Source organism: Macaca fascicularis, chromosome 3, assembly GCF_037993035.2.
Source record: "Macaca fascicularis isolate 582-1 chromosome 3, T2T-MFA8v1.1".
Lineage (NCBI taxonomy): Eukaryota > Metazoa > Chordata > Mammalia > Primates > Cercopithecidae > Macaca > Macaca fascicularis.
In genome coordinates this window covers 152,993,279-153,011,734 of record NC_088377.1, presented here as the reverse complement: position 1 = coordinate 153,011,734, position 18,456 = coordinate 152,993,279, and the positions used below count along the sequence as shown (strand labels likewise).

General features: G+C 36.2%; 1 protein-coding gene across 12 annotated transcripts in view; it reads left to right on the top strand.

Moving 5' to 3' along the window:
* Positions 1-18,456, top strand: part of IMMP2L (inner mitochondrial membrane peptidase subunit 2) — an 872,645-nt gene that overhangs the window by 68,276 nt on the left and 785,913 nt on the right. The gene's annotated exons all lie outside the window — the stretch shown is intronic.

Genomic DNA, 18,456 nt, shown 5'->3' with positions numbered 1-18,456 from the left:
TACTTAACTTCGGCTAGTGCTTTGTGGAAACAGATATTCTATAAATGTGTTTCTTTCAAGACTATTCTACCAGTATTCATTTGAAGATATATTAACCAACTCTGGTTAGTGACTAATGAAATAAATTCAAGTGGAGTTTTGTATGGCAGACATCCAAGGAGGGGGATTAAATGCTTCTCAGGTTTTGAGTGCTTTTAAAAATATTAACCTGCTCTTTGAAGTGTACTTTTATTTTGTCATTCAGAGTACTATTTTTGCAACCTCCTGAACAACCTTTTCCATGCTGGGTTAGCCTGTCATATGCTCATTATTCTTTTGCCTTTGGTTTGACAAGGTTACATCCTCACTTAGTTGGTGATGGAAAGGATACCCACCCAAGTGAAAGAGGTCACACTATACACAGACAATTGTGCAGTATTTTTTTTCCCTGTGAGAAACATGCTCACTATCTCTAACCAAGTGGACTTGAATAGATAATTGAAAAATAAAACAAGGCTCCTTGATATTCAAGGTTGCATGGGTTCATAAAAGTACCCTGCCATATCATGGAGTATATTAAAAAGAGCACATTACTCTTTTATGTAAATATTCATAGTGATTGATATTTATTATATACATTAACTTCAAAAATATTCTATTCAAATTGGGATTGATATATAAATTATAGCTATTCCAGTTGAACTGTATTTTTTTTCTGGAGACAGAGTCTCGCTCTGTTGCCCAGGCTGGAGTGCAGTGGTGTGACCTCGGCTCATTGCAAGCCCCGCCTCCTGGGTTCGGACCATTCTCCTGCCTCAGCCTCCCGAGTAGCTGGGACTACAGGCACCCGCCACCGTGCCTAGCTAATTTTTTGTATTTTTAGTAGAAACGGGTTTCACCCGACTGTGATGGTGATGGTGGTTTCACGAGACCATCCGTGTTAGCCAGGATGGTCTCGATCTCCTGACCTCGTGATCCGCCCACCTCGGCCTCCCAAAGTGCTCGGATTACAGGTGTGAGCCACCGCCCCCGGCCCAGACTGTGTTTTTAGTGACTCAGTTATGTGCTATATCTTTGTCATGTACAAATAACACAAACTTTCACGTGCTTGTTTTTAGGAGGAGCCATTTACATAAAAGAATGCTTAGTTACTAGTATTACATATTTAACAACAGATGATCATGAAGCAATATTGTTACTTTGAGAAAGAAACAAAAAATCTGATGCTAAATTCTTCTTTAGCATTATTTAAAGTCTTTTTTTAGGTCAGGGTCAGGTGGCTCAGGCCTGTAATCCTGGCACTTTGGGATGCCAAGGTATGTGGATCCCTTGAGCCCAGGAGTTTGAGACCAGGTCGGGCAACATGGTGAAACCCTGTTTCTACAAAAAATACAAACATTGGCTGGGTTTAGTGATGTGGGCCTATAGTTCTAGCTACCTGGGAGGCTGAGGTAGGAAGATTGATTGAGCCTGGGAGGTCGAGGCTGCAGTACTCTGTGATTGTGCCACTGCACTCCAGCCTGGGTGACAGTGAGACCCTGTCTAAAAAAAAGTATCTTTTTAGTCTTATGAGCAAAAATGCTTTCTAGCCTATATCTATGTATTTTCATACAAGTTAGAAACTGCTTCATTTTAGAAGATTGATGTTGATATGATCACAGTTCATAATATACATTTAATTTATGTCAAATATTGAATATTTGCTTTTCTTACACAATGCATCAGTTTGGTTTTAACATAGATGATAATTTTTGTTACTACATTGGAGCATCCTATTTAAGAAATGTGTGATGAATACAGAAATGTGCATTAAAATGTTCAATTTAAAGCTAATTATAAAATATACTTTGTAATTTTGTTTAGAAATTGATATTAACAGTATACTTCATTGATAAGTAATCTTTGAAAACCTTCTTATATTAAAAAAGTATAACCTTTTTATATTAAAAAAATCTTGAGACAGTGTATTCAGAATGTGTGGGAATACAACATTTCTACTATAATATTTATGCTTTTCTGGAAAATTTGCAGTTTGCAAATTCTTAAATCAGTAGGGCTTATTCAACTTTATAACCAGAGCACTGATGAAAACAATAACAATCTCAATAAAAATACTAACACAGTTTGTAAGACATAAAATTTCTAATAATTAAACGGCAGTAAAAGTAGTATTTTACTTAAAACATAAAAGGTGGCGACAGCCTAGTGGTAGGTGGTATAAGGAAGGGTTGAGGCTGTCTATGGATACAAGGGCAGAAAGACATTATCATCAGAAGTCATAAACAGAGAAAAGCTTGTAAGGTTTGTACAAAATGTTCTGATACCAGAGTTGTATGCTCTCCTCATTGTTTTGTGTTACTTTGTTTTATTTATTTATTTATAAACAAAGATCAGGGTTAACTGCAACAGCACTTCTAAGAGAAAGGTTGAATGTATAATACTGATTGCTTCCTGGTTTGCTGCCATTAGTATACGTAGCCTTCAGTTGCCTTTACTAATGAAGCAAAACATTAATGATCTGGGAAAAAAATTACATATGAACCAATGTAACTTCTGCATTACACTGAAATCTTTTCTCCATTTACCAGTTGTCTATGTTAATTCATGTTGCAGAAACACACACTATAGCAAAGCAGACTGTCCTTTCTATTGGAAGGGGTTTTGTTCAGAGTGGGTTGACCAGTGTTGTTTCCTATAGTGTGGGATGTCTGGCAGAGGGAGGTCGGTGCATATTATTTTTTTGCATATCTTTCTTATTTTTCACTGTCTCCTTCTTTCTTGTAAAAAGTTGGTCACAGTGGAGTTATTGTTTAAGTATGTTATTCAGTAGCTATATTTACTTAATAACATTACTGATTGCACAAAATATGATTTGCTGTCATCAAGTCCTCAGTATATGTAGGTGGCATCATACTCTCTTAGTGATTTACAAACTCAGTGGTGATTAAGGAGGATTTTCTATACCTTGGAATTGACTTTTCATTAACCTGTGTGATGGCCTTCCTGGCTCACATAAGTTGCACTCTTTCACAATAATATATCACTTAACAAGTCCATTGGGACAGAGGTTCTTTCATAATAAAGTCCTAAATAATCACATTTATAATTGTTTTAACTTTATTTTACTTTTATTTGTTTTGAAGAAAAGTTGCAAAAATAGTATAGAGAGTTCCCATAAATCCCCTAATGTTAACATTATATAGAACCATGGTTCAATTACTGAAACCAGTACATCAGCAGAATATTATTAGGTCTAATCTATAGACCTTATTCAAATTTCACCTGTTTTCCCACTAATGTCCTTTTTTTGGATGAAGATCCTACTCAAGATCCCATATTTTCATTTTTTATTTTTTATGTCTCTCTAGTCACCTTCAGTATATGACAGTTCCTTGATCTTTGTCTTTTATGACATTGACACTTTTGAAGGGTACTGTTCAGTTATTTTGCAGAATGCTGCTCAGCCTCTTTAATGTTTGATGCCAGACTCTCTTTAAATGGTGAAGCACTAATGTTGATGGCAGTTGCTGAGGCTGAGGAAGCTGCAGCAGTGGGAACCCCTGAATGAGGGAGAAACTGTCTTGAGTAGGGAGTAGGGCCAGCTGGGGAGGTGGATATCACAGGGGCAGAGGAAAAGGAGATGGTAGGATTTCTCTTTCAGGCATGGGTCTTTTTTAGTTTCTTGGAACCACATACGTGGGTCATGACTACAAGGGTTCAGGGGTTCTAGAAATAAGTCTACTGAGTCAAATTTATAGCTGCTAGGAAGCAAAGAACAGAGCTGTGTGGGTGGGAGAAAAGGCCACAGTTTATAGAGAGCTAGAAAGGAAGGATGAAGGGCTTCCTTTCTCTTCCTTTCCTCTTAATCTGGATCACAGATTTCACTGTATTGAACCAGTGTTCAGTTCTATAGTAGAAGGTTGGTGTAAGGGAATTCTTTGAATGAGCATGCCTGTAAGTAAGCATTGTGCTAAGTGCTTTGAGTATGCTGTTTTGTTTTTGTTTTTGTTTTTTTTTGAGACGGAGTCTCGCTCTGTCGCCCAGGCTGGAGTGCAGTGGCGCGATCTGGGCTCACTGCAAGCTCCGCCTCCCGGGTTCATGCCATTCTCCTGCCTCAGCCTCCCGAGTAGCTGGGACTACAGGCGCCCGCCACCTCGCCCAGCTAGTTTTTTGTATTCTTTTGAGTAGAGACGGGGTTTCACCATGTTAGCCAGGATGGTCTCGATCTCCTGACCTCGTGATCCGCCCGTCTCGGCCTCCCAAAGTGCTGGGATTACAGGCTTGAGCCACCACACCCGGCCGAGTATGCTGTTTGTATTTAATTCTCACAATAGCTGGAGATAGTAATTTTTAACATAATGAAACAGATTTAGAGCAAGTGCATAGCAAGTAAAAAGCAGGGCCAGAATTTGAATCCACATTCATTTGACTGTAAGCCTATACTGTCTGATAGAGCAAGCACCTGCAGTTATTGAACACTTGAAATATGGTGATTGCTGCTTGTTAAAATCATAATAATTTGGATATATTCTTGCAAATAAATATATTACTAAAATTCTACCTGTTTCTTTTTCGTCTTTTTCTTCTAGTTTTATTTTATAAGAGATTGGGTCTTGCTATGCTGCCCATGCTGGGCATGAACTCCTGGGCCTAAGTGATCCTCCTGTCTCAGCCTCCTGAGTGGCTGGGACTACAGGCAAAATCAGGGCATCTGGCTGATTCTTCCTTTTTAAATGTGCCTAGTAGAAAATGTAAAATTACACATGTGACATACATTTTATTTCTATTTGATAATACTGTGTTTAAATCTTTTCCCATTATACACTGCTGCATCCCTGGAGTGTGTCTGAAGTGAACTAAGATGAAATCTCAAAGTCTGAGATGGACAACACTAAGGTAGTTGCTATAAAGCAACGGTAGACTTCTAAAGATAGGTAAACACCTGGTGTTGGTGAGAGTGCTGGAGTGATCAGGTCCAAAGACAGAGAGAAAAAGACACATAATCTATGGAGAGAAAAAAAAACAACCATAATATTTTTAAAGTATTTACTGACTGCTTATTTTTTTTTGTAGCCATTGGGTTAGGAGTTCTGACTTCACTTTTATTTGATTCTAATTAAGAAAAACCAATAAAGTAGGTATTGTTGTTATCCCTGGTTTTATAGATGAGAACACTAAAGCATAGAGAGGCTAAATAACCTGCTTAAGGACATGGTAAATATTAATAAATGGCAGAGCAAAGACTTGAAGTGCCTCACATCAAAGCTGTGACTTAACCATCATCCTATAATGTCTCCATGTGATGTGGTACGATGCTATGGTTGAGTAACATTGATTCTCACCAAAGAAGTCATGCTGGCCCTGGTATGTCTACATCTCTTATTTTACTTCCATTTCTGTAGTCAAATTTCTGATACAGTGGTTCCTGAAATACATTGTAGTCTCCTCATCGATAACAATAATACTGTATTGTGAACATATAGTGTGCATACAGTTTCAACAGCTGGTTTTTGTCATGCTAAACTAATTGCCAGTTTCTGACAGATGGCCAGTGTAGTGTGGTGGCTGCTTCTCTATCGATAAGTATGAGCAAAGAGTCATAAAGATTTGAGCCAGGGAAATAGATGAAATAGAATAGAGCCCTTGAAAACAAAACGAAAGGTGCTTTGTGTCTTGAGTGCTTGTAAATCTTGAAAGGTCCCTTGACCCACCAAGGAAATTAATTGGAATCTGCTAAAAATGGAATTTCATGTTTTGCCCACAGTAATAATAATACTGAATAATGACCCATAATTGTATTAAAAGCCAGTTATCAGTTGAGCTGGGAAAATATAATTGTGTATACTTATCTGTTCTATCTGTACTCATTCCCAATTTTTAAAATCTATGGCCAAACATTTTTCTGAGTTTGTAGTTAATATAGTACATTTAGGAACCAAATATAGAAAGACCATGACTTTTACAGAAAGATTCTTTAGGGAGGATGAAGTACCTAGGTTTCTAGTTTTTTTTTTTTTTTTTTAAATTGACAGTAAAATGCTGGGGAGGGAAATCCTGTATTGCAGTTTATTTTTGGCACTTTCAATTATCCATAGTAATTTGCAGTCATTACTAAGTATATGTACAAGTGACATTTTTTAAATAAAGAAAATGAGATAGTAAAAGTATTATTATTATTATTAGATATAGATTAAACTGAATTTTAAATACTGTTCATAGCCATACAAAAAGTTGGTATCCTTGGCTGGGCACAGTGGCTCATGCCCGTAATCTCAGCACTTTGGGAGGCCGAGGCGGGTGAATCACGAGGCCAGGAGATCGAGACTATCCTGGCTATGGTGAAAACCCTTCTCATACTAACAATACAAAAAGTTAGCTGGGCATGGTGGCGGGCATCTGTAGTCCCAGCTAATCGGGAGGCTGAGGCAGGAGAATGGCGTGAACCCGGGACACGGAACTTGCAGTGAACCGAGCTTACGCCACTGCACTCCAGCCTGGGCGACAAAGTGAGACTGTCTCAAAAAAAAAAAAAAAAACAAAACCAAAAACCAAAAATAAACCAGTTGGTATCCTTAGGACAGTCCTTAATAGCAATTTGTTTTCTTAAGTAGGATAAACTGTCTTCACAATGCTTATACACTTAATTATGTAATAAGACATTTTCTTAGTTCAGAGACAAACTACAGCTTAGAAGTGTTTCATAAATTTCAATTTTGAATTACTGAGATTTTGTGTTAATGTAACCATAGGAGATATATATAGCTTCTGCTCATCCTGTTTTATAAATTTTATATCCTTTGAGAAGTAACTATAAGTTTTCAAAGAACAAAATTATACAGGCAACATTCTATTAAATACTGGTGCTTATGTTTATAAATGTTTTTATTTTTACTCTGAAATAATCTAGTCTCTGAGAATGCTGTTTCTTATATTTAAAAAGATGAGTAAGTACAAGGCAGCATTTACAAAGGACCTCCCAAATACACGTTAAATATTATATGTAAGGAGTCAGATTTAGCTATTGAGGAGAAGCATTTTGACTATGTTTACATAATAATTACAACAGAATTAATTAATATTTTAGAGTAGTAAACAGTTTAGGTTTCAAGCAGGAAATAGAACACAAGGCAAATCAACCATCACATAGGTGTGTCAACCTATCTTAAATACTTTTGGAATCAGTAAGATATAGAGGCATACGTAAGGATAGGCCACAGATCAGTCAGTGGCTGATTTCTATTTCTGGCTGTAAATGGACTAGTTTATTTCAAACTAAGGCCTACACTGTCAATAATGAAAAAAACTGGATTAAAAAAATGTGTATGGCCGGGCGCGGTGGCTCAAGCCTGTAATCCCAGCACTTTGGGAGGCCGAGACAGGCGGATCACGAGGTCAGGAGATGGAGACCATCCTGACTAACATGGTGAAACACTGTCTCTACTAAAAATACAAAAATTAGCCGGGCGCGGTGGTGGGCGTCTGTAGTCCCAGACTCGGGAGGCTGAGGCAGGAGAACGGCATGAACCCGGGAGGCGGAGCTTGCAGTGAGTGGACTTGGCGCCACTGCACTCCAGCCTGGGCGACAGAGCAAGACTCCGTCTCAAAAAAAAAAAAAAAAAAAATGTATATCTAAAGGCGTTGGAGTACTACCAAGGGTTAAAGATCTAAGAATGAAAGGAAACATACTGAAGTGAGCCCTGTATTTGTGTCATTTTTCACCTTGGATTCTGTCAATTTGCAAGCAACACAAGCCAAGCTGAGAAGCCGAGCAGCAATAGCTAAGATGGTGAGAGGGTGAGCAGAAATTTTGTCAGTTTCACAGTGCCTGCAAGCTAAAATTCAGGAAGGAGGAAGAAGGACCCTGGTAAAACACTCTAAGCTTTTCATTGGGATTCCTGTGGGGCTATATCCTAGGAGTTAGGAAGAACTATAAATAGGCCACTACTTACAAAAATCAAAATGTATTCTTTGATAAACCCAATCTTGATTTTAAGGTGGTCTGCCTTTACTTTAACGGTCATTCCTGGAAGCAAGAGACATCATGCAGGGTTTCTGTAATTTTTTTTATGCACAGCACTTGACATTTAATAAAAAATTATACCATGCATATTAGAAGCCAGGACCAAGAAAAACAACATAAAACAAGAAAGGATAGAAACAGTCTCACAGTAATCCAGATATTGGAATGATTAGACATGGACTATTAAATAACTATAATTGGGTAGGTGTGGTGACTCATGTCTGTAATCCTAGCACTTTGGTAGGCCGAGGTGGGAGGATCACTCCAGCCCAGGAGTTCAAGACCAGCCTGGGTGACATAGCAAGACTTCTCTGGTCTCTACTTAAACAAAAACAAAGAAACAAAAGCTGGGCTTGGTGTTGCATGCCTGTAGAATCAGCTAGCTACAACAGAGGCTGAGATGGGAGGGAGGATAACTTGAGCCTTGGAGATCATGGCTGCAGTGAGCTATGATCTCACCACTGCACTCCATCCTGGGTAACAGAGTAAGACTCTCTCTCCAAAAACAGAAAAAAATTATAATCAGTATTTTTTAAAAAACTGATGAAAAGATGGATAATTTCAGCACAGAATAAGAATCCATAAAAGTAATTTAAAGAAATTCTAGAAATAAAAACGGTGACTGAAATGAAGAACTCAGTAGATTAGTTTAATAGAAAATTAGACACAGCTGAGGAAAGAATTAGTGAACTGGATGATGGGTCAATTAGAAAATATATAGAATGGGGTATGGAGGGAATAAAAGAATGGCATATACAATCAATAGTGTAAATAGTGTAATAGTGAAAAAGGCTGACCACCATCTAATTGGAGTCCCAGGAGAATAGAAGAGTAGGAATTGAGGAAGAACCATTATCTTAATAGATTCAGGCCAAGAGTTTTCCAAAATCAATGTAAGACATCAATCCACAGAATTAAAAAGCACTAGTGGAATAAATACAATGATAGATATTTAGGGTACGCAGCAGTCAAACCACTGAAAACCAAAGAATATAAAAGTGTTTTTTTTTTTTTTTGAGACAGAATTTTGCTCTTGTTGCCCAGGCTGGAGTGCAATGGTGCGATCTTGGCTCACTGCAACCTCCACCTCCTGGGTTCAAATGATTCTCCTGCCCCAGTCTCCCGAGTAGCTGGGATTACAGGCACACGCCACCACACTTGGCTAATTTTGTATTTTTAGTAGAGATGGGGTTTCTCCATGTTGGTAAGGCTGGTCTTGAACTCCTGTCCTCAGGTGACCTGCCTGCTTTGGCCTCCCAAAGTACTGAGATTACAGGTGTGAGCCACTGAGTCTGGCCGATAAAAGTCTTAAAAGGAAAAAAGACGTATTAGCTTCAAAGAAGCAAAAATATAGCCTACTTTTCAACTGATGGAAGACAGGAGATAACTGAATGACATCTTTAAAGTCGTAAATGAAAAAAGTCAATCTAGAATGTTGTACCTGTTGGAAATATTCTTAAAAAATAAAAGAGAAATGCATTCTTTTTCAGATAAACAAGCCCCTAGCACATGCTCAATTGTTCTTTTGGACTTCCTGTACAAAACAAATTCAAAGGGTTAAGAATTTCTAGTTGGTAGGTTCAGAGCATTAAGCCCCAATTGTGGTGTCCCTTCTGAGTCCAGGATTATGTGTGACTGCACTGGTCACATTGCCATGAAGCCAGCCCTGGTGGTTGGTAGAGGGGTGGGCACTGGACCTAAGCAGGGCCAATCAGAGCCGTTCCTGGAAATGGATATATAAATATTAGGAATGAAAAGTTCTTTATTTTGTTAGAATTTGAACAATATGATCTGTAGAAAATCAGTCATATTTCCTTAAGGATACATCAGTAAAATATGAGGCAAATGTAATAATTAGAACTTGGGTTTCAAAGCAGATTCCATGCTCTAATTCCCTGGATAGTGAATATAATAAGATGATATATCCATAAATAAGTTACTTTACATTGCTAAAGGGACAGATGTAAATAAGGCGACTAATCAGTTTACCTTAAAATAAAGGTTATCCTGGATTATCCATGTAGGCCCAGTGTAATCACATGAGCCCTTAAAAACAGAGGCAGAAGTAGTAGTTAGGGAGATGCAGCATACGAAGTCAGAGATCCAAAGGACAAGAAGGATGCAACACATTGTTACAGCCTTTGAAGATTCAGGGACCATGGGCAGAGGAAAGCAGGCTGCCTCTAGAAGCTAAGAATGACCTTCACTCAAAGATCAGCAAGGAAACAAGTACTTCAGTCTCACAACTACACAGAATTTTGCCAACAGCTTAATGAGCCTGGAAATAGATTATCCTGGGATTTCTAGATAAGGGCGTAGACCCGCTGACACCTTGATTTTGGCCTTGAAAGATCTTAATATGAGGACCTAGCCAAACTTACTAGACTTCTGTCTTAGAGAGCTGTTAGATAATAAACAGATGTTATTTTAAACCCCCAAATTTGCTGTATTTTGTTACAGTGGCAATAGAAAATCATGTTAAGCAATAAAAAATACAGTTTTAAAACCACCTTTACTATGTACAAGGAAATGTACTTTTACAAAAGATTATTAAGTGTTTGAAAACACCAATTTTATTTACAGAACTGACTAATTTAAAAAGTATTATTTTCTTTTCTGTGAAACAAATCTGAAAGCCTCTATTTGCCTATTCTTCAGTGCAAGACTATGGGACTAGGCTTTGGGAGATCTTGTTTCTGCTTTGAGTTGCATCATTTTTAACTGGCTGAGTGAACCTGGACAGGTTATTTTAACTGTTCTTGGATCAATTACATCATCTGCAGAATGAGAGGTACAGACTAGTTGATCTTTAAGGTCTCTTTCATTTAAAAAATGCATGAAAATAGCTTTAGGGATCAAATGGAATTGTTAGGAAGCTCAACATAAGAATTAATCCCTCAGGATATCAGAAAACTATGTTGCATAGTTTTAAAGTTGGAGTCAAAACTGACTTGAAATTTTTTAAAGAAGAAGAGCTATATTGACACATTAAGTAGAAGTTCTGGAACAGATAGGAGACTTGGAACACCAGGTCTTTATTGGTGAAAGACATCAAATGAATATATACTTATCAAGATTATATCTGTAGTTGCAATTATTGAAATTTGCAAATATAAACGTTGGCAAGTAGATGTTTTAACAGAAGGATGAGATCAAAATCCTTTCCTATTTATTTAAAATTACTCAAAATAAGATAGTGGTAAAAATCTTTGTTTCTTCATTTCTTGTAATTTATTCTGGGAGTAGAATTTTTAATATTCTAATGGCTAATTTTGTTCTGGTTATCTCCATCTCTCTTGTCAACTTAAGATGTATTTCCCACCGGTAAACACAGTGTCCACTGGTTCTTGCTAAATAAAGATACCATAGTCTGTATTCTGCTTCATAGTTAAGGTCTTGGAAAAGTGGAAGAAATCTCTCAACTAAACTTAAACATAACCTTATTTGATCCAAGGTCAGTGGATACCTTTAATTTTTCTATTCCTTTTAGAAAAAAGAGGCACAGTTTTGGTGAGTAGAGGTGGCAAGGCTGGGAAATGTGTCTGTAGCTGATAAGAAAGGGAAAGGGCTTAAAATGACATCCACCAAATTTTATCAGTGCCTTGGAGCTCAGGAAAGTATTTCTTTCCAAGAAGAGAGCAGGAATGCCTTTTAAAAAAATTGTTTATTTCCATTAATGAGAAACCTCAAGGACCCATGAAAGGTTATTCCTTTGCATTATCTAGTGACAGATTTACTCATACTCAGAGGTTACATTAATATTTACTGATGGCACAAGTATAGATTTCACTTTGTTAAAAATTGTATGGATGTTGGAACTGCTGTTGAAGAAGCTGACTTGGTTTGATTTGGCTATGGATATGATAATTATAATATGGCTTTCTGTACTTTTAGAAGTCATAAGTTACATTGCAAGGATTTGTGTATTTGGGTTGCTAGAAAGTTACCATATAGTATTATGACAGTATAGTAGAAAACATTTCAGTGTGAAGAATACTATGTCTCACATAAATTTTACCATAGAATTAAGTAAGAATCATTAAAATATTCCAGGTTTATTAAAAATTCATTATTCTACTAGAGGATCTTTAAAGAGCAATAAGAACTTGAAGAAATAATAGGAAAGCTTTGGTAACAATGACACTGTGCTAATTGAGTTTAAAGAAGATAAAGAATGTATTAACAGAATGGATCCAAATTTGGCGGAAAAGATTTGTAATAAATCAAGGGGGGAAATCAGTTAATAAAGAAAGAGGCCAATTATCAGTGAGGGGAGGGGAGTGTGTTTCCTGATTCTAAATGAAAGGTTAAACTACTTGGGTGAATTTCAGTTTAACAGAAAGGAAGAAAAGCAATATGGATAATTAGGCAGTAATAAGATCATACTGGAAAAAAAAAAAAAAAGAAAACTGCCTTAGGTGCTAGGGGAATATTGGCTAATGAACTTAACCTCCTGCAGTTATCTTTGAATATTCATTTTTGCTTTAGAAATGGGAGAAGTGATGTTTTTAGTTATTTTCAAGGAGGTATGATTCTTAGCACACTTGATCATATTGTGGACTTAAAGAAAAGTCATTTCAACTTTTATTTTAGATTCTGGGGGCACATGTGCAGTTTGTTACTTGGGTATATTGTGTGATGCTGAGGTTTGGGGTATGATTGATCCCATCATCCAGGTAATGAATATAATAGCCAATAGTTAGTTTATCAGCCCTTTTCCCCCTTTTCCCTCTCCCCTCTAGTAGTCCCCAGTGTCTATTATTGCCATCTTTATGTCCATCAGTGACCAATGTTTAGCTCCCACTTATAAGTGAGTACTTGCGGTATTTGGTTTTCTGTTCCTGCGTTGATTTATTCTTAGGATAACGGCCTCCATCTGCGTTTATGTTGTGGCAAAGGACATGGTTTCATTCTTTCTTATGGCTGCGTAGTACTCCATGGTGTATTTGTACCACATTTTCTTTATTCAGTCCACTGTTGATGGGCACCTAGGTTGATTCCATGTCTTGGCCATTGTGCATAGTGCTGTGATGAACGTATGAGTGCGTGCATCTTTTTGGTAGAATGATTTATTTTCCTTTGGATATATGCCCAGTAATGGGATTGCTGGGTCAAACGGTAGTTTTGTCTTAAGTTCTTTAAGAAACCTCCAAACTTCTTTCCACAGTGGCTGAACAAATGCTATTAAATGCTGCTTATTGCGAATATTCTCTAGAATATTGATATTGAATCTACCACAGATGCTTAAGCAATGTAATGACTATCAACTGTCAGTTATTCTTAACATGAAGTAGGTTGACAGAAACACCAGCAATGTGATTCAGTCTGCCAGTATTGAAGGAGCAGTGATACTCTGTAGCTCCATGCTGGATTATGCCTTGCTAAGAATAGTCAACAGTGGGACACTTAACATCTGCTATATAGTAAGCTGAAAGGGGACATATACAACCAAGGAAAACTTGAAAACTTTTAAGGATGTGGTAAAGCTCAGGTTTTAATGACATGTGGCTCTGTACTTTTGTATTTTTTTGTATTTTGTATTTTGGGGAAGGCTGCCACATAGGAGTCCAGATGGAATAACTTTGGAATAGATGAATACACTAACTCTGGTTATGTGAAGAGGGGCCACAAACAGCCAGGCAAAGAAAAGAAGACTTGCAGATCGCCACGGAAAACTCCTCTATGGAAAGCATAGTCACCCTGTGCATAGCTAACTCTTATTAGCTAGATTTTCACCATCCTTTTTATTTATGTGATAACATTGAAATAACAGCAAATATTCAAGAAGTGGAACTGATATTCTTTGTTTTTATTACTTTTAATAATGTCATTTTGGAATGACAATAATAGTTTTATTTGTTACAGTAAATAAAGGGTATATGTACAAAATAAAATAAGTATGTTACTTAATCAAATAATCTTTATTAATTTTTATCAGCACTATTTGCATTGTTTTTTTTTTATTTTTGTTTTTTTTTCTTTTTAGTAGAAGAGACTTGGTTTCGCCATTTTGGCCAGGCTGATCTCGAAATCCTGGCCTCAAGTGATCCACCCACCTCAGCCTCCCAGAGTGCTGGGATTACAGGCATGAGCCACCGCATTCAGCATAGCACTATTTTTGGAACAATATTTCTACAAAGGAAATAACTACCATGACTACAACAGTTATTAGCTTATTAAGATGTCTCATAAAAATTAAGTTTTAAAGTTTCAAGTGATGTTTATTTTTCAATTTCACGTGGAAAGCATGAAAAAACTAATTTTTTAAATAATTGTGTCTTTTCTTAATGAAAAGTGTAAATACATTTATAATTGTTGGAATATTGAAGAAATTACAGCTAAATATTTTGGTTGGTTATAATTATTGGTGATTCTGGAACTGTGGTTTACCTACAACATAATGGTTGAGTGTCTGAAGATTTCACTGGGCAAAGCAGGATTTTAAATCTTGCCAGAATTTGAAATACAGTATATTATCATATACTATAGCTATATTTTGAATATAAGTCTTAATTTTGTGTGAATATTACATTATTGAGCAACATGAGGCCTTAATAAGTTACCACTATCAAATGGCAGATAATAATATAATGGTTGAGAGTAATTTCTCTGAACTTTTCCAGATGTGTTTTCTTAGAACTTTTTTTAAAGAGATGTGTACTTGAGAGGAGGATATTCTCTTTAAAATTCATATGGAATTGATTGAAGTAAATTCAGAGTGTGTGTATATATATATATACACACACACACACATATATATATACACACACATATATACACATATATATATATATGCCCACAGTAAAACAAAACAAAACTGAATCATGAGTTGACATACCTTACAATATTTGTTAAATTACAAGTTGACTGGTGAACAAAGGATATTCTTAGGGAGATTGTGATTTTAAGTTTTTTTTTTTTTTTTAACAAGTCATTTTATTGAATGTGGTGTAGAATAAGATTGTATATAACTGTTAAATTTTCACTGACATTTCAAGTGGTGGAATAATAGAGGAAATATACCCAGGGACTAGGTTCTAGTCTAGGTTCTGTTTCTAGTAACTAGGTGACCCGAGTAAGCCACTAAATTAGTTAGGACCTTATTTTCTTAAACTATAAAGTCATGAAGTTGTCTTGGGTGACCTCTTCATTAACTTTCACACTAATGTGATATATATAGGCTGGCTCTGATGGAACTTTTCTGAGTCCTGTTCTTCTAATTTAGTATCTATTCTAAAGGATAACATTTTGTATGTTCAGGGACGTTCAAAGAAATATAATATGAGCCATATATGTAATTTTAAATTGTCTAGTAACGCTTTGAAACAAGTGAAAAAAGAAACAAGTGCAATTTTAATTTTAATAATTTCTAACCCAATATATCTAAAATGTTATTTCCACATGTAATTAATATTAAAATATTAATGAGATATTATACCTTTTTTGAAATAAGGTCTTAAAAATCTGGTGTTGGTTTCATTTGGCACGTCTCAATTTGGATTAGTTGCATTCAAGTGTTCAGTAACCACATGTGGCTTTTGGCTACTGTGTTGGACCTTTTTTGCTGCTAAAGTTATAGCATCTTTTTATCTATACCCATGAATCAAATTTAGAGACTTTAGAGTCAGCTTTAATTACCTTTCGTTTTCTCTTCTCTACTCTATACAATAATGACAGAGACTTACATTCCCTAGAATCTGTCAAGATTTACAGGTAAATCAGTACATTTTGCTCTTATTTCCAAGCATCTGGAAAGAATAGTGATGTTTATTTCCAAACATCTGGAAAGAGATATTTCTGGGAAGAAACATCTGTGAATCCTCTTCAATTCCTTAAGTCACTTACTCCCTTAGTTTAGTAAAATCAGACTTCTATCTCTAATATTCTACAAAAACTCTTTGGAAAAATTCTCAAATCTTCTAATTGCTAAATCTGATGGCCACGATACAAATGTTTCTTCATCTCTTAGCAGAAATGCACACTGTGAATACTTCCTCCTTGAAACTTTCTTGCCCTTTGTTGTATATTACATCCTTTTTTCTTGGTTCTGTTTTAGCTTTGTCTGCTTTGTGGTTCCTTTTTTGGCCCTCTTTGTTTTCCCTTTGTCCACTGCTCTTGACTTCTTGCCTACCTGATTTCTTTTTGAAGCATCATACCTGTAATTTTAGCTCTCTATTGGATATATGTGTATGATGATATTCCTCAGACTTCTCAAACCCAACCTAGCCCATACCAAACTTGTTTTCTTCTTCTGGTTACTATTTTGATTCTTGGCATCATATTTAGTTACAAGTCAAAGTTAGAGACTTCACTTCTATCTTTAACTTCTAGGATTTTCTGATCATCTGTATCCAGTTAGACTGGATCTACCTGAAAAATATCTATTGAATATTTTTTGGGTCTACCTGAAAAATATCTATTGAATATTTTTCTTTTCTCCATTTGCAAAGTCCAGGTGCCACATAGATCTCTCCTTCATTGACTGTGATATGTTTTCTCTAGTACATTTTCCACATTGCTAGCAGATTTATTTCCAACATAATTTGGATAATATCACTTTCCTGCTTAGAACTTCTGCTGATTCCATTTTCTTCTTACATTGCATATGAGTCCTAGACTGCTGTTCTATCTTTAACTCTAGACATTCTCTTTTATAGTTCTCTCTCCTCTAAAAGTCAAGACTTAAAAATATTTCAAATGATGAGATTTTAGGCTTCTTGATGGCTACTGGGAGAAACTAGCCATGAAATATGGATAGTATGGCCCCTAGAGCACCGCTATACTCATAATAAATGGGCCAATATGATGTATTTATGTGATACCCATAATTAGGTTAATAAGCATGTTTCTTTTTTTTTTTTGTAAGTAAATCCCCATATGGATATTTTAGTTACTGGGAGCAAGAGTTAATAACATCCAGGTAACAATGAATGATGTATGTTTTATTTACACACATGCTTTCTATACTTGGAAACTAATATAGAGGTTTATCTTGGTTAAGCTGTACAGCTCAGCTGACTTTTATAGGAAAACAATAGATCCCCTGAGGTAATACTAATGTAAGTAAAAAGTAACTTTGGCCATTAGTATATCTAGCTGGGATGAGAAAGAATGACTTTAATTGTTACCTATTTACTAATATTTTTACAGTTGGTTGTTTCCTGACCTCTTTATTCTCCTAGCATATTTAATTGAGATGAGATGAGATGTTACTTCTCTAAAGTGCAGCTTATTTTTTTTCTTAGCCAAATCCTGTTATTATTAACCTCATTTGCCTTAGCTGACAACAGGCTTCCCTTAGGCAGTGTAAGCATCGATGCTCTGAGGAAGAGGATAAATATTAATTGGAGTGTACTACTTCTTGGAGACCTTTAAGAAGTCCTAAATAGTCTGAGAAAGTGATTTTTGCTTCTACTTCAGGAGTGTTTGTTTAAATACTTAATTGCTGAATTTGAAAGAATACTGGAGGTCATAAACAGTAATGAATATATTGTCAACTGGAATATTTCTGCACATACTCAGAATGTTTTGCCCCTTTCTCAAAACTATAGCAAGGTAATAAACTGATCATATTTAAAAGGGTAATTAACCTTACCATCTCTGTAATCCCGAGGAAGTCTAGACATGAACTCAGGAGTTGGCATATTGTTTTCAATGTACATACCAGCCATCTTTGAACATTTATTCTGTAAAATGACTTGTATTATGTTTAAGTGAGTATGAGCAGTGTGACTCACATAAGTAGGAGAAAAGAAGCCAAAAACTGCAACAAAATATTCCCTTTAAAATGAATACCATCTTTTACAGAACTGAATATATTTCTGGACTGTATATAGAATTGGAAATTTTAGAACTAAAAGTTTTTAAGAGCTTACTATGTGTCAGGAATTGTTCTAAATACTTTACATATATTACCTCATTTAATCTTTCCAATAGCACTGTGAGGTTAGAACTATTGTTTTATAGTGAGGGAACTGAGGCACACAGAGACCGGGTGACTTGCCCAAGGTCACCCAGTAGGTGCTGGGGTGAGGATTTACACCAGGGCCTTCTCACCTCAGGGGCTGTGCTTTTGACCACTTGGGTCTTCTGCTAATCAGTGATTTAATCTGCTATTTGGTCAATCTGGTTTTTTACTTACGAACTTTCCTGCTACTACTCTTAGCTCATACTTAGTACAGTTGTCCCTTCATATGCATGGGGAATTGGTTCCAGGACCTCTCAATTGTACCAAAATCCAAGGATGCTCAAGTCCCTGGTGTGAATGGTGTAGTATTTGCATATAACCTATGGACATCATTTCGTATACTCTTCTCTAGATTACTTAGGACACCTAATACAATGTAAATACTATGTAAATTGTTGTTATACTGTATTGTTTGGGGAATAATAACAGGAAAAAAATGTCTGTACATGTTTAGTACAGTTTCTTCCACAATGTGTGTGATCTGCTTTTG